Source organism: Chlorocebus sabaeus, chromosome 23 (genome assembly GCF_047675955.1).
Source record: "Chlorocebus sabaeus isolate Y175 chromosome 23, mChlSab1.0.hap1, whole genome shotgun sequence".
NCBI classification, from domain to species: domain Eukaryota; kingdom Metazoa; phylum Chordata; class Mammalia; order Primates; family Cercopithecidae; genus Chlorocebus; species Chlorocebus sabaeus.
In genome coordinates this window covers 51,511,045-51,525,267 of record NC_132926.1, presented here as the reverse complement: position 1 = coordinate 51,525,267, position 14,223 = coordinate 51,511,045, and the positions used below count along the sequence as shown (strand labels likewise).

The 14,223-nt window shown below is 35.6% G+C and overlaps 1 pseudogene; it reads left to right on the top strand.

Annotated features, from left to right (window-relative positions):
* The first annotated feature begins 1,649 nt into the window (after window positions 1-1,649).
* On the top strand, window positions 1,650-13,943 carry LOC103245166 (ADP-ribosylation factor-like protein 2-binding protein pseudogene; annotated as a pseudogene).
* The last annotated feature ends 280 nt before the right edge of the window (window positions 13,944-14,223 follow it).

The window sequence follows — 14,223 nt, the reverse complement described above, 5'->3', positions numbered from 1 at the left end:
TCAAGCAGATGGTCATATAGAACACTTCTGGTGTTTATATTATATTTACAATGCAGAGGTGGCCCCAAAACTATATAAAAAATAAATATTTTGGTTTTGGACCTGAATCATTTCTCAGACCAAATACCCAGATTATACAATATCTGTTTAATTTTGCTTAGTTTTCAAATATTTGATCATAAGTTAATATGTGCATGAACCAAACATTTCCGACTTGCATTTGTTCTTCTAATTCTTAACGTGTTGGTGAAGATAGGAATGTGATTTATGTCTGAAATTACACTTTTCAACAGAGTAGGAATGTTTTAAAACAGTTTTTAACAATTGTGAATGGCAGTTTGCTCATGATTTGGCTCTCTATTATTGGTGTATAGGAATGCTTGTGATTTTTGCACATTGATTTTGAATATCGAGACTTTGCTAAAGTTGCTTATCAGCTTCAGGAGTTTTTGGGCTCAGATAATGGGGTTTGGAACAGACACTTTTCAAAAGAAGACATTTATGTGGCCAAAAAAATACGAAAAAAGGCACATCATCACTGGTCATTAGAGAAACACAAATCAAAACCACAATGAGATACCATCTCACGCCAGTTAGAATGACGATCATTAAAAAGTCAGGAAACAACAGATGCTGGAGAGGATGTGGAGAAACAGGAACACTTTTACACTGTTGCTAGGAGTGAAAATTAGTTCAACCATTGTGGAAGACAGTGTGGCAATTTCTCAAGGATCTAGAACTAGAAATACCATTTGACCCAGCAATCCCATTACTGGGTATATACCCAAAGGATTATAAATCATGCTACTATAAAGACACATGCATGTGTACGTTTACTGCAGCACAATTCACAATAGCAAAGACTTAGAACCAACCCAAATGCCCATCAATGATAGGCTAGATAAAGAAAATGTGGCACATATATACCACGTAATACTATGCAGCCATAAAAAAGAATTAGTGTATGTCTTTTGCAGAGACATAGATGAAGCTGGAAACCATCATTCTCAGCAAACTAACATAGGAACAGAAAACCAAACACTGCATGTTCTCACTCATAAGTGGGAGTTAAACAATGAGAACATATGCACAGGGAAGGGAACACCATACATCAGGGCCTGTCAGGGGATGGGGGGCAAGAGGGGAGGGATAGCATTAAGAGAAATACCTAGTGTAGATGATGGGTTGATGAGTGTAGCAAACCACCATGGCACATGTATACCTATGTAACACACCTGCACATTCTGCATATGTATCCCAGAACTTAAAATATTTAAAAAAAAAAAAAAACCCTCAAAAACAACAAAAAAACAGTTTTTAAGGCCAAACTGTGATCCTCTCCAAGACAGCAACATGACCAACTTATGTATAATGATAGTTTTTATTGCTTATGTACCATACTTTAACACTGATATTGAACACATCAAGTGTTAATGTGTGATCTGATACCAATAATGATTTACTTAGCACTTAAACTGCTAATATTGGATGGCAACTGTAAAGTATAAGAACAGCTAGAGTCAGAGAAGGGAGAAAGAGTAAAACACAGGAATTGAGTCTTCAATTGGGAAAGGGTTCCCATTTTTACCTGTGTGTTCAAAATAAAAGAAACTTTTCACTTATAAGTTGGAGCTAAAAATTGAGCAGACATGGCCATAAACATGAGAACAACAGACATCGCGGACTACCAGAGAGGGCAGGGAGAGGTGGGGGTTGAAGAACTACTTATCAGGTACTATGTTCGCTACTTGGGTGATGGGAACCGTATTCCAAACCTCAGCACTGCACAATATGCCCATGTAACAAAGCTGTAAATGCACCTCCTGTATCTAAAATACAAGTTGAAGTTCTTTTTAAAAAAGAAAAAATATGAAAGAACCAAACAGAAAAATTGTAGTTCTGAATCCTGTTTTATCATTTCATCACATATTTTTGGTATACTTCTACTTAGAATCACCAACCTGCTACACAGGCAAAGAGTGATACAACTTTTATGTAAGTTAAGTGAAAATTCAGATTAATATGTAGAGAGTAGGTTATACAATTAATCATATTAATAATTGTTTGTAGAGTTGCAGATTAACACCATTTTCCTACAATAAACCTATTTATCTCTGAAAAAGTAATAACTAATGTCATATTTTATTATAAAATAATATATTCTTGTTACAATAAATGAAAGAGTTACATACAAATAAAACCCTAATCATTTGAACACTCATTTTTCTCCTTCTATATATAAAGTTAATAGCTTAGAATATATTCTCCATGTACTTACAAATAATACAAGCATTATGGTATGCACTTGTTTTCAGGGTTTTTATATTTTATAAAGATATAAAATTATGCTCTAAATATTACAACTTTAAAAACTGAATTATCACTTATCATTGCATGCATATATTTTTATTTTAATAAATATTAGCCAGTTGGTTACAAAAATGTATGTAACAATCTCATTTCCACTTTCCACCACCAAGCATAAATGCACTATTTTCTTCCCACTCCTGTCAGGAATAGTTGAAATCTTTCTGTACAGTTTTTGCCATTTCCCTTTAACTACTAGTCAATGTGATCCTCTTCTATTTTTATTGGATATTTGAAAGTTCTCTTCTGGGATATCTTATCTTCTTTGTTAATTGTTCTATTAGATTAGTTGTCTAGTTTTGCAACATTTTTAAGAACCCTTTGATGATAATAGACATTAAGCATTTCTCATTTCACACACTCATATATGCAATATGTATGTATACAGACACACAAATCTATTATTTCTCTATTGCTTTCTTTTATGGAAGTTTTGCAACAAAAATTTTTAAATAGTCATATATTTCTCTTAATTTTTGTTATGGCTTTGCAATTCACAATCTTGGTTAAAACTAATTTAAATTCCCACCAGCAGTGTATAAGTGTTCCCTTTTCTCTGTAGCTTTGGCAACATCTGTTTTGTTTTTCTTTTATTGACTCTTGCATAGTCACCATTATGACTGATATGAGATGGTATCTCATTGTGGTTTTGATTTGCATTCCTCTAAGGGTTAGTAATAATGAGCATTTTTCCACATGTTTGTTGTCCATTTATATGTCTTCTTTGGAGAAATATCTGTTCATGGCCTTTGCTCACTTTTAATTGGATTATTCATTTTTTGATTATTTTTTAAAATTCCTTGTATTATAGATCCTGGGCAATAGATCTTTGTCAGAGGCATAGTTTGCAAATATTTTCTCCCATTCTGTGGGTTTTCTGTTTACTCTGTTGATAATTTGTTTTACTATGCAGAAGCTCTTTAATTTAATTAGGTCACGCTTGTCAATTTTTGTTATCATTGCAATTGTTTTGAGAGACTAAGCCATAAATTCTTTACCAAAGCTGATGTCAGGAAGTTTATTTCCTAGGTTTTTTTCTAAGATTTGTATAATTTGAGATTATAAATTTAAAGTATTAGTATATCTTGAGTTAATTATTGTATAAAGTGAAAGGTAACAGTCCAGTTGTATTGTTCTACATATGGCTAGCCAGCTATCTCAGTGCCATTTACAGAATAAGGAGTCTTTTCCCATTGTTTATTTTATCAACATTGTCAAAGATCAGATGGCTGTAGGTGTGTGGCTTTATTTCTGGGTTTTCTGTTTCATTCCATTGGACTATGGTCTGTTTTTGTACCAGTACCATCTTGTATTGGTTACTATAGTCTTGTAGCATAAAGTTGGGTAATATGATGTCTCTGGTTTTGTTCTTTTTGCTTAGGATTGCTTTGGCTATTCAGGTTCTTTTCTGGCTCCATACTAATTTTAGAATCATTTTTTCAAATTCTGTGAAAAAAATGACCTTGACATTTTAATAGAAATGGCAATGAATCTGTAAATTGCTTTGGGCAATATGGCTATTTTAAAGATATTGATTCTTCCAATCCATGAGCATGGATTACTTTTCCATTTATTTGTATTATCTGTTATTTCTTTCAGCAGTGTTTTTTAACTCTCATTGTAGAGCTTGTTCACATCCTTGGTTAGACGTATTCCTAGGTACTTCATTTTTTGTGGCTGTTATAAATGTTATTGTGCTCTTGATTTTGCTATTGACTGTAACAACATTTGTGTACAGAAAAGCTACTGATTTTTGTACATTGATATTGTATCCTGAAACTTCACTGATGTCATTTATTAGGTCTAAGAGAATTTTGGTGGAGTCTTTAGGGTTTTCTAGATATAAAATCATATCACCAGTGAATAAAAATAGTTTGACTTCTTTTCCTATTTGGATGCCTTTCACTTCTTTCTCTTGCCTGATTGCAATAAATGAAATCAGGCATTTGTTACATACAATAACAATTGTTACATACAATAAAACCCTAATCATCTGAACGCTCATTTTTCTCCTTCTTTATATAAAGTTAGTAGCTTAGAATATATTATCCATGTACTTCCAGTACTAGCAATGAGTGTGGGCATGCTTGTCTTTTCCCAATTCTCAAGGGGAATGCTTCCAGCTTTTGCCCATTAACTATCCTGTTGGCTGTGGATTTGTCATAGGCACCTCTTATTATTTTGAGATTTGTGCCTTCAATGCCTAGTCTGTTGAGAGTTTTTGTCATGAAGGGATGTTGGATTTTATCCAAGGTCTTTTCTGTACTACTAAAATAATCATATAGTTTTTGTTTTGGATTCTGTTTATGTAATGAATCATATTTCTTGATTTGCATATGTTGAACCAACCTTGCATTCCAGACATAAAGCCTACTTAATCATGGTGAATTATGTTTTTGATGTGCTTCTGAATTTGGTTTTCTAGGATCATGTTGAGGATTTTCATGTCTATGTTCATCAGGGATATTGGCCTGTAGTTTCCCTTTTTCATTGCATCTCTGCCATACTTTGGTTCCTAGGTGATGCTGGCTTCATAAATTAGTTAGGGAGGAGCCCCTCCTCCTTGATTTTTTGGAAGAGTTTCAGTAAAATTTTCACCAGTTCTTCTTTGTGTATTAGTAGAATTTGACTGTGAATATATATAATCCAAGACTTTTTTGGTTGGAAAGTTTTTAAATTCCTTACTCAATTTGGGAACGTGTTATTTATCTATTTGGGTTTTCACTTTCTTCCTGGTACAGTCTTGGTAGGTTGTGTGTCCTTGAAATTATCAGTTTTCTCTAGATTTTCTAATTTCTGTTCACAAAGGTGTTCATAATAGTCTCTGAGTTTCTTTTGTATTTCTGTGGGGTCCATTGTAATGTCATATTTGTCATTTCTGATTGTGTTTATTTGGATCTTCTCTCTTTTTTCTTTGCCAGTCTAGCTAGTGATCTATCAATCTTGTTTACCCTTTCAAATAACAAACTTGGTTTCTTTGATCATTTTAGTGATTTTTGCATCTCAATTTCATTCAGTTCTTCTCTGATTTACTTCTTTTCTTCTGCTAGATATGGGGTTGATTTGTTGTTTTATTTTAGTTCCTCTATGTGTGATGTTAGATTGTTAATTTGAGATCTTTCTAATTTCTTAATGGAGGTATTGGCACTATAAACTTTCCTCTTAGCTCTGCTTTAGCTGCATTCCAAAGACTTTACTAAGTTGTCTCTATTTAGTAATTTCAAAGACTTTTTCATTTCTGCCTTAATTTTATTTTTTACTCAAGAGTTATTTCAGAGCAAGTTGTTTAATTTCCATATTTTGTGTAGTTTTGAGACATAGTCTTAGCACTAATTTCTATTTTTATTGTGCTGTGGTCCAAGAGTGTGCCTTGTACAATTTCAATTTTTTTAATTTATTGAGACTTGATTTATGATTATGTGGCCAATCTTCAAATATATTCCATGTGCTGATGAGAAGAATGTATATGCTGTGGTTATTGGGTGTACTATTCTGTAGATGTCTTTTGGGTCCAGTTTGTCAAATGTCAAACGTAAGGCCAGAATTTCTTTGTTTTCTGCCTCAATTAGGTGTCTAATGCTGTCAGTGGGGTGTTGATGTTCCCCACTACATTTATGTGGCTGTCTAAATCTTTTCTTAGGTCTAGAAGAACTTGTTTTATGAATCTGGTGCTCCACTGTTGGGTGTATATATATTTAGGATAGTTAAATCTTGTCAAATTGAACTATTTATCATTATGTAGTGCCTTTTTCTGTCCTTCCTTATTGTTGATGGTCTAAAATCTGTTTTATCTGATATAAGAATAGCAGCTCCTGCTCTTGGTGTTCCATTTGTATGGTAGTTCTTTCTCCATCCCTTTACTTTGAGCCTACTGCCATCATTACATGTGAAATGGGTCTCTTGAAGACAACAGATGATCGAGTTTTGTCTGTTTCTCCAACTTACCACTCTATGCCTTTTAATTGAGCATTTATATTGCTTTCATTTAGGATTAGTATTGATATGTGAGATTTTGATCCTGTTATGTTGTTGGCTGATTTTTTATAGAGTTGATTGTGTAATTGCTTTACATTATCTGCAGGCTATGTGCTTAACTGTGTCTTGTGGTAGCAGGTATTGATCTTTTGTTTCCATGTTTAACACACCCTTAAAAACCTCTTATAAGGCTGGCCTGGTGGTAACAAATTGCCTTAGTGTTTGCTTATTGAAGAAGGATTTTGTTTCTCCTTTTCTCATGAAGTTTAGTTTGGCAGGATATAAAATTCTTGGTAGAAATTTCTTTTCTTTAAGGATGCTGAAAGTAGGTCCCCAATCTCTTCTGTCTCTAAAGGTTTCTGCTGATTAGTCCACTGCTAGCCTAATGGAATTCCATTTATAATTGACCCAACCTTTCTCTCCAGCTACCTTTAAGATTTTTTCTATTGCACTGACCTTGGTATGACTACATTTGGGAATGGTCATCTTGTATAGTATCTCATGGGTGTTCGTGTATTTCTTGAATTTGCATATTGACTTCTAGCAAGATTAGGGAAATTTTCATGGACTATATCCTCAAAAATGTTTTCCAAGTTTTTGGCTCTCTCTCTGGACTACAAATAAGTTGTAGATTTGGTCTCTTTATATAATGCCATATTTCTCAGAGGTTTTGTTCATTTTTAAAAATTCTCTTTACCTTTGTCTGGCTGAGTTGATTTGAAGAACCTGTCTTTGAGCTCTGAGAGTTTTTCCGTAGCTTGTTTATCCTGCTGTTAATGTTTCTGACTGCATTATTAAATTCCTGCAGTGATTTTTTTTAGTTCCAGATGTTCAGGTTGGTTCTTTCTTAAAATGGCTATTATGTCTTTCAGCTCTTGGATTATTTTACTGGATTCCTTGGATTCTTTGCATCGGGTTTCAACTTTCTCCTGGATCTTGATGAGTATTCTTGCCATCTGGACTCTGAATTATATATTTGACATTTCATTTATTTCAATATGCTTAAGCACCATTGCTGAGGTCTATTGTGCTCATTTGGAGATAAGGTCTTGCATTCATTATTAATATTACCTAAGTTAGACAACTCAGCCAACTCATAGAGCTCCTAGCCTTTCTGTCTCCTTAGCCAGGATTGTTGCCATTGTTCATAAAATATCCCCACCACACACAAAAATGCATGCATGCATGCATACACACTTACTTTGTCACTAATATCACATTATTTTAGAATAAAATTTCTATTATCGGACCCTAAAGATTTCCAAATAAGAAAACTAATATCTTATAATCCCTAAAATAATAAACAGTGTCACATTTAATAATTATTTTGAAACTTAAAAATAAGAATAATATATAACATTTATCTTTTGTTCTCTTTTCTTTTCAATTCTTCATTCTTATGCCAATCTCACTTATTTTCTCAGATACTCAGATACTCCCTGCCTGTTTAGATTGATTATCACAAGACTGTATGTGTAGGCCAAAGTAATCAAAGAATTGGGTGGAAGTGGTCTTGTTTGTAAACATAAATTTGCTGCAGTTTTTCCCAATTGACACATTGTTTGACTAAAACAGCGAATCAATTTGGGTGAAACTGATTATTCAGTCACAGCATTGCTTTTTACAAAGCATCAATTTATCTACCAGAAAACAAAAGCATTGTTACTTTTCACCCTAGAACTACACAGTCCCTAGAAAGTATGACTTCATCTTGAAGGCATGCCACTTCTGCAGCCTTAATGAGATCTGCGGAAACTGGAAATTGAAATGATGGGTATACAATCCTTCATAGGCAGCAGAAGGCAATTTTTCTAAACCTAAATCCTGTGATGTAGCCATTAATACTGAGGTTTTTTTTTCTCATGGAACATGGTTATATTTTCTATCTAGAGAAGTTTATATAATTAAGAAACTCAAAATCAACATTTCTAAATGTTTCTATTGTGCCAAGAATTCCTCTAAATACTTTATATTTATTAACTCATTTAGCCTTCACAGGAAACCTATGAGGCATCTATATATGAATATATGATCGTTATCATCACTAGTCACATTTTATAAATAAAGAATTTATAAAAATGATCATCTAGCAAGTAATTTTAATGAGGGGTCAAAACCAGGCAGTCTGTCTTGAGTGTGTGTGTTTCATTACTATCTTATACCACTTATGAAGACAATAAGAACTAAAAGATTTATTGACATTTAAGTTTTTCTAAAGACTTCCTTTGCATTAACTTTTAATGTGTGCAATCAAATCAAAGTTTCTAATAAGAACAATAATTACAACAGCAGCAACAACCAAACCCCACATCAGAAATAGCTGGTGACGTCATAAGAAAAGGAGAAAAGAAAAAAATATGCATGCCTAGATTGTGTATTGTAGTCTCTTTTCTTTAGGTCACAGCAAGAAAGATTAATATTTCTGTGCTTTGCATCACAAATTATACCACTTGACACATTACCATTTTTTCTGATCATGATTTTGAAATAATGATTTTTAAAATTCATACAGTGAATAAATGCCATTTTGCTGATTAAAAAAGAAATGAAAAAGGAAAGCTACTTACTCTCCTTTACTGATTCTCTCATTGACTTAATATGTATTGAATACACACTCTTCTTTTTGTCTTACACTGTAGGTGCTGTCTTTACAGCTAAGAAAAAAGTCCCTGTTATAATGGAGTTTGCATTCTAGTGGGAGAGGCAGATAGAAAAGAAGTAGAGAGGCAATATAGTATAAGATAGTGATAAGCACTAGAAAGGAAAGAAAGCAGGACAAAGGGATAGTGAATCCAGGAGGGAGGACTCTGGGAAAATGACATTGAAGTAAAAACTCAAATTATGAGTAGTAACACATATAAATGTCTGAGCAGAAGAGCAAGCATAAATGAATGCTCTGAGGTGGGGACTAATTTAACATGTCCAGAGCAGTTCAGAGAGCAGTGCAATGGCAGAAAAGTGAGGGAGGGGAACAGTGGTAGATGTCGAGGTCATAGAGATAGGCAGGGACCAGATGGGTGGCAACTTGTGAGATATGATATAGATATGAGTTTCATCCTATGTGTATCACTGAAGAGTTTGCAATCAGGACTATGATTTGATTTGTTTTGAATACGGCTACTGTGTAAAGACAAAACTATAGCAGGCAGTGGGAGAGGGCAGAACAATCAGCAGGCCACTGCAGACATCCAGGCTAGAGATGACGCTGTTTGCACAAGCGCGCTAGTAATGGAGGTGGGGAGAAGTGGAGATTCAGAATCTATTTTAAGGTAGAGAAAACAGGACTTGCTGATGGATTAAAGGTGGAGTGGGAAGGAAAACAAAAGATCAAGGATGATACAACTGCTTCCTTCCATCTGTGTGGAAGAAAAAAGAACAACTTGAATGAACAGCAAAACAGCCTGAATTCAGATTACAATTATTACAGAATTTTAAAATTAAGTAAATTTGGAGCATCATACTGTTTTCATTTCCCATGTTCCCATGAAGTTTTTATTTCCAAATGGGTTTTCAATAAGATTTCCATTGATTTCCTTCTTTACCATTCAATTATTTCAATTTATTCTGCTTGCATAAGAAGGAACCTCTGGGCGATTAAATCCACTAATATTAATTTTTCATTAGTCTATTTTGTTTCTTTTCTGACTAAAGTAATTTTTAAAACATTTGCAAACTGAACAATCTCAGTAATCTTTAATGCATTTTACTTCTAGTTTTTCTTTAGCAAGGTGCCTTGCATAATCAAATTTTCAAAAGGCTATTGTGTTTGGCTTGTTAATACAACATTTTGAGTCATGTTGATTTATACATCTTGATCTTCAAAAGAAATGCCCAAGTGGAGGAAAAAACAGTTTTTTTATCATTCAGAATAGTGAAATTCCTAAAGGGAGGAAAAATTAAGGAATATGATTGCCTTCAGCCCTGACCTCAGCAGTAAACTTGTGACTCACCTGTAATGGAAAGGTCATATAATATGGATTATGTGGCAGTTGAATGAATGTGTAGCAATAAGAATCTGAGGCTGTTCTCGGATCTACAATGTTCTATTTATTCTATGCCCAATGCTTGGAGCTTGACATTTTTAACTGTACAGCTGAGCTGAACTAAGAGGAGAAAGCCAAAAGAGCATTTGGGTTTAAGCATAAGGACTTTTGAAACAATTTCAGCAATCATCTCAAAGCATAGAAATGCTTCTAATATTAATGCAATCACATTCTCTTGCTATGGCCAACAGTCTCTGCATATTGAATGGGTTTTTACTGCTCGTCTCAAGTGAACCAGGGAATTATGCATTAGGTTCCTGTTCTTCAGACAAGAAAGTCTCCTCAGCTACTCCTCAAACGCTTCCTCTCTGCAGGTGAAAGTGCTAGATTGGATTTTCTAGGAACTAAGATAGATTTTTCTAAGTGGCTCAACCCTATAGCAACAAACAAGGCTGCTACAGCTTCACATGGTGCCTCAATACTCCTTTCAGCTGGTGATAACTGCATTCCAAAACCAGATGAAGATTATTTACCTTAGTTTCCAACTGTTTGATCTGGAGTTTGGCCAATCACTCCTCGTCATCAGCTTTCCTCAAGCTTACTGACCTCACTGTAAGTCTCAAGTCTTTGCAGTATTTGCTTTACCTGCCATGTTTTATAATTTCAGCCAAGATTGGCAAAAAAAAAAAAAAAAAAAAAAAAATTATATTTATTAGGTAAGAATAAGGCTTCTAAACTGAATGAATTTTCCCCCCCAAATTTGTCTCAATTAAGGCTTTGATGAAGAAAAAGATAGTTTTATGGGTCTAAATTACTCAGAGACTGAAAGATCAGGATGGGAATAGGAGAAATGAGCAAAGGGAAGCATGAAGAAAAGTAAAAGGAAGAGGAAGAACAAGCATAAAGGAATAAAGATGAAGTGGGGGAAGCTCCATGTACTGTGTGTGAATGCCTGTGGCATGGGTGAGTGCTCAGGGAAATCGGCACCAAAGAGTAAGTCATTTCTGTTTTCTCAACATTTAAAATATAGTCTACACCTGATGGGCACTTCAGTGGCATTAACTGATAGTGATTTGCTGTGTTAAAAGTATCATATTCACCGTTATGCTTTCAATGCAGTTATAAAGTTGCACTGAATGACCTGTTCATTTGGATTCATTTATCTTCAAGAGGAGGAATGAAATAGAATAAAATATAAATAAATGTATTTTCACAATTGTCATTAATTATTTTAAAATGTGCAAAAATATTTTCCTTATGTCTCACTTTAGGAAAAATTCTAAATGAGAATTTAACCTCAGAGAGGAAAAATGTTTTGTCATTTAAAAAATAATTCATATACTCTTTTTAAAGTAGGATAAGATTCTCAACACATAATGTGACTTCTCAATTTTAAACTCATGTTTACCAACGATATTTTATTGGTCATGTTCTCCTCTCTGAGCTTACTCTAAGCAATGCCCTTCAGTTTCACAACTTTAACTCTCACTTTGTAGTTGGTAATTTAAATTTCCTCTCCAGGCCCTCAGCTCTAAATATAAACCTAGAACTGCAGCATCCCTCCTACATAAAATCAATGTTTTAAGTTTCTTCAATATTCATCTACTAGGCCGGGCAAGATAGCTCACGCCTGTAATCCCAGCACTTTGGGAGGCCGAGGCAGGCAGATCACGAGGTCAGGAGATCAAGACCATCCTGGCTAACATGGTAAAACCCCGTCCCTGCTAAAAATACAAAAACAAAATTAGCCAGGCGTGGTAGTGGGCGCCTGTAGTCCCAGCTACTCCAGAGGCTGAGGCAGGAGAATGGCGTGAACCCAGGAGGCGGAGCTTGCAGTGAGCCAAGACCTGCACTCCAGCTTGGCCAACAGAGTGAGACTCAGTATCCAGAAAAAAAAAAAGCACCACCCTTCTGTTCAAAAATTAAACTTGTAATGAGTCATTATTATGAAAGATTGTTCAGTCTAAACTCCCCATTTGATTCGTCAAGACTGTTCAAAGTTTTGGTCTCAGACTACCTTTGTAATTTCCTTCACCACTATCTTTCCTGTATGTCATATTCCACACAATCTGCAGTTGCTATTTGTCATAGACATCTTGCAGTTTCTCTCTGTGTGCCTGATCATCTTTACTCCATAGGGCAGCCATGGACATGTGCCCTTCAGATCTCTTTAAGAAAACCTGCTATAGGGAGCAGAGTTAGCTGAAAGCCTGCAGCAGCCAGTCCTGTGAATGCTGAGGCCACAATTTCCCTGGGTTACTATTAACCAGTGACTCAGCATAGCAGAATTATGAGTGCTAGCCCATTTCTGCCCTGTGCAATATGTCTCAAATAGGCAACTTTAATTCATGGAACCCCCATCATCCTGCCCGAGACTTTCTGAGAACAATGCTATAGCCTAGAGCTCTTCCTTTCTAATTCTTTCCGGTGCTGACGAGTTGATGGGTGCAGCACACCAACATGGCACAAGTATACATATGTAACAAACCTGCACGTTATGCACATGTACCCTAGAACTTAAAGTATAATAAAAAAAAAAAAATTGGCATCATAGAAAAAAAAAAGAATAGACATGCATCATGCTCTGAGGCTTTATCTACTCTTACACCTTCACCCTTTATTCTTCGTAAGTGTCTCCCCTAATAAATGTCTAGTACACATAGTCCCACGTTGGTGTCTGCTTCTCAGAAGACCTAAGCTGACAAACACACACTTCTTACCTCTGTGTATCTACTTCTACTCATCCTGCAAGATTGAATTCAAATACAATTCATCAGCAATTCTCCAATTAATTATCTGAGAGCAGCTCTTTTTCTCCTCTGATACATCATATCCTTTAATTCCTCTTTTTATGGTATTTTATTCCTTTAAAAGTGTATGAGTATGGGCTGTTTGGACCCACAGTGGCAGTGGCTGCTGTGCACGCCGACCTATGTGTGGTGGCAGCTGGGGAGCCCAAGGTTGGGCCTCTCCCGCAAGTGCTGACCTAGGTGGGTTGTGAGTGGACAGTGGCCTCAGTGGCCAGCCAGCCAGGTTGAGGCTTTGGAGAACAGAGTAGAGCCTGGGCCCAGGCCTGACCCAGGGCAGGATAGGTGCCCAACAGCCCCTGGCCCACCTGGTGGGTAGGGCAGCAACAGTGGCCTCATTAGATGAAGAGAGCTTTGTGCTGTACTTCACCTCTGATGCAGAATTTGATGCTGTGATTGGATATTCAGGGGATATTATCAAAGATGACAAGTTCTAGTTATTAGATAAATTTTATGGACAAGTACTACTAAGAGTTTGCAGACATAGAAGAAAATAAACTCAACTTCATGCCTATTTTTAATGAATATATTTCTTTGGTAGGAAAGTATGTAGAACAGCTGCTGGAGAGGATTCCTGGATTTAACGTGGTAGTTTTCACAGCAACATTACAACACCATAAGGATGAAGTGGCTGGTGACATATTCAACATGCCGCTCACATTTACAGATTTTTATGGCTTTTAAAGAAATATTTCTGGACTACAAAGCAGAGAAAGCAGACCAGGGACTGGACTTAAGCAGTGGTTTAGTGGTAACTTTGTCGTGCAAATCATCTTCTATGCCAGCTTCCCAGAACGATCTTCTGCACTAAGTTCCTGCCTCCAGGCAATGAATGGGAGCATTCTGGATGTCACTGGTCCAATAGGCCAATAGGCTCAGCTAATTATGACAGAAGAATACATCTTAAATAGACTGACTCCGTTCTGCAACTCTTCATTCACGTTAAGTATTGATGGGTCAAAACCAAAATGATCTCACACTCCTAGGCCTGTTTCTCCTGAAACACTTTTCTGTATTTTATAACCTTAGTACTCTTCCCAAGTGCTCAGTAACCCTAGTATTCCTCCCCTCCCCAACTAGACACCTCTTTC